Source organism: Silene latifolia, chromosome 2 (genome assembly GCF_048544455.1).
Source record: "Silene latifolia isolate original U9 population chromosome 2, ASM4854445v1, whole genome shotgun sequence".
Classification (NCBI taxonomy): Eukaryota; Viridiplantae; Streptophyta; class Magnoliopsida; order Caryophyllales; family Caryophyllaceae; genus Silene; species Silene latifolia.
Window position 1 is genome coordinate 96,333,783 of NC_133527.1, and position 3,525 is coordinate 96,337,307.

The window sequence follows — 3,525 nt, forward strand, 5'->3', positions numbered from 1 at the left end:
TTCCGTACCAACAGAGGAGAACCTACCAAATGGTACTCCTACACCACCACACTTAACCGGTAATTTCATTGCCAAATCCGTATTCATACAATTAGTTGAGAGAAGTCTATTTGGAGGGATGCCTAGTGATGACCCTCATTCACATCTGGAGACTTTTTGTGACTATTGTGATGCAATTTCTCAAACCGGAGTTACTCAAGATCAAATCCGATGGGTATTATTTCCAATTTCTCCTTGTTCAGTACCGCAAAGTAATGGTTGAAGAGCCTAGACAAGGCTACCTTTCGTATTGACTCATGGAAGAAGTTGGCACTTGCCTTCTACAAGAAATTCTATCTTCTGGAGAAGACTAACATGTTGAGAGCCCAAATCAACGGGTTCAAACAAAGGGATGAGGAATCATTGTATGAAGCATGGGAGAGATTTAAGGACACTTGTCGTTCTTGTCCACACCATGGACTTAGCGAGTGGTTCCTTGTGCAACAATTTTGGAATGGTCTATATGAAGACTCTCGCAATGTCCTCAACATGGGATCAAATGGTATGTTTACCGAAGTTGATGACAATCAAACATGGGCCAAAATTGAAGAAATGGCAGTCTATAATTCACAATATAGTAGGCCTCGAAAGGCCACTAGAGGAGGAAAGCATGAGGTAGATTCCATCACACAATTGGGTGCTCAACTAGACCTGGCAAAGGTATTTCGAACCCGAAAAATCGATCGAAAATACCTGAAACGACACCTGACCGTACACCCGAATGGTATAACTGAACTTCACCCCAAAACCTGAATCGACCTGAATTGATTCGAAATCAAACCGAATTTGTAATTTCCGAAATAGACCCAAAATCGAATGAACCTGAACTGGTTTAACCTGAATTGTTTGAATCTGAACCGATATATAGCGGATCCGATTTCAACCCATACATTGATGACAGAAACCCAACACTGAAACCCAAAATATCCCGAATGTACCTAGGTGTTACATCTAGGGTGTCTTTTTGTACATGAGTGTCACCCATGTGACGTCAATGAATTAATATTATTTCGTAGTTATACAAATAACCATTATTTATTACTTTTTTAAAAAATTATTCGTATTGTATCCAATGTTTTGAATAAAGACCTAATCCCTTGACATCCGATCCGATTATGACCTGACTCGAATCTCATCTGCTCTGATATTAACCCAACTTGACCTTTATTTGCACCGATATTGACCCAACTCGAACCTGAACCGATCCGAAATATCTACAACCGGTTAAAAGTGAAAACTGAATCCAACCTGAGTTGAACCGAACTGAAATCGAAAAAAAAGATAAACCAAAATAACCCGATCCGAAAGAACCCGAACCAAAACTAATCTGATTGACCCGTTTGCCACCTCTATGCTCAACTAAGTGCTCATATTGACATCATCAATTTGAATTTTGAGAAGGCCATGGCTAAGCTTGATGAAGCTTCCAAATCACCCAAACAACATGTTAATGCTATGGTGGCATCATCCTCAATTCCAAGTGGAGTATGTGAGAGTTGTGGAACTTTGGGACATGACCAGAGTGAATGTAGGGGAACAAGTGAACAAGTGGATGCTTTCCAAGCATACAAGAGTAGCACCCCTTATTCCAACTATTACAATGAGAATACCAAATTCCATCCAAACCTTTCATACAAGAGCCAAAATGTTCAAAACCCTCAACCAACATACACCCCACCTCCAATGAGAAATCAAGCTCAAAGACCCTTTTATAACCAAATCCAAGGTTACCAAAATCAACCTTCTTACAATCAACGGAATAACCAAGGCTTTGGTGTTCAAAAAGCAGTCCTCCAAATGCAAAAGAACCAACAAGAATTATTCACCCAAATGCAAAAAGATAGCCAAGCCAAAGACATCACCATCAACAACATTCTAGCCCACATCAAAGACAAAAGAGGAAATTACCACCTCAAAGTAATCCCCCAAGACATGAATCGGTTAGTGTCATCTATTTGAGGAGCGGTATAAGGTATGAAGGGCTGAAGAAGCCAATTGATGAATATATTGTGGATGCTAGTAACAAGCAAAGAGTTATGGAGAACTCTAAAGAAGAAGAACCCACTACCCAAGAGGTTTCAAAGAAGAAGATTGAAGAGAAGGCTAAGGAGAAAGAGCCTATTGTGATTAGACTTCCATTCCCAAGTCGTCAAACTAAGCCTAAGTTTGATGAACAACTTGAAAAGTTCATTGAGATTGTGAAGAACTTAGAAGTCTCAATCCCATTCACGGAATTGATCAATCATGTTCCGAGCTATGCAAATTACACGAAAGATATTCTTACTAAGAAGAAATCCATCCGGAAGCTAGAGACTATTGCATTCACTAAAGTGAGTAGTGCTATTCTTCAAGGAAGTTCCCCTCCAAAACTCAAAGATCCGGGAACCTTCTCTATTCCATGCACCATTGGCGACACTACAATCAACAAAGCATTATGTGACCTTGGAGCAAGTGTAAGTGTCATGCCATACTCGGTATGCAAGAGGGTAGGAATGGGAGAGCTCAAGTGCACTAACATTACTCTTCAAATGGCGGATCGATCAACAAAGATACCTTTAGGAGTATGGGAGGATGTGCCCGTTAGAATTGGCAAGTTCTTCATCCCGGTAGACTTTGTCATTGTAGACATGGAGGAGGATTCCAACATTCCTATCATTTTAGGTAGACCTTTCTTGCACACCACAGGAGCGGTAATTGATGTGGAACATGGAGAGCTTACACTTGAAGTGGGGGATGAGACAATCACTTTTAATCTTGACAAGACAATTAGAGATCCCCGACTACATGAGCCATGTTTCATGGTCGATCACTATAGCCGAGAAAGTGATAGGAAGAAGTTGGCATCTCAATGCAAAGATCAAGCTATGGGTAAAGAATCACCACCCATATGGAATAATCCTAAAAATGCTCTATCCGCAGAGAAAGGAAATTTAAACAACAAAGAGAGCTTGAATAGCTCACCACCAATCATGACAAGTAAGGAAGAAGGCCTCATTGGCCATGACAACAAGAAAGAGGAGTTGTTTTCATCAACTCATGATACAATTGGGGAGCAAGCTAATGATGTATGTGGTTTATGGGATGACGAATTCGAACGATTGGTCAATCCCTAAATTGGCAATGCTATGACCTTAGACCAAGGCTTTGTTGATCCTTGTCATCACATTGACATGGGTCACCACCATGAAGAACACAATGTGCAAAGGTCTATCTAAGTTCTTTATAATGAAAATGAACAAGCCTTTGACTACTTCTACAAGGTGTTGAGCAACATCAACAACACCTTGGCTATGACCCCTTGACATCTAATTCAAGAATGAGAGTTTGGTGGAGTCTTCCCTAAACCACCATTTGTAAATATTCTAACCCTTAACTTGCATTTTACTTTTTGTATTGCAGTTTTGTCAATTTTGGATTTACATTTTTATGATTTAATCAAGATTATCATTAAGAGAGAAAGTGAGGGAGGTACTTTAATGTGTTTTG

The 3,525-nt window shown here is 39.9% G+C and overlaps 1 non-coding gene across 1 annotated transcript; it reads right to left on the reverse strand.

The window, feature by feature from the left end:
- Nucleotides 1-354: 354 nt before the first annotated feature.
- On the reverse strand, nt 355-461 carry LOC141645195 (small nucleolar RNA R71). The gene has a single exon (XR_012544779.1). It is a non-coding gene; the product is annotated as a small nucleolar RNA R71 (small nucleolar RNA).
- Nucleotides 462-3,525: the final 3,064 nt, after the last annotated feature.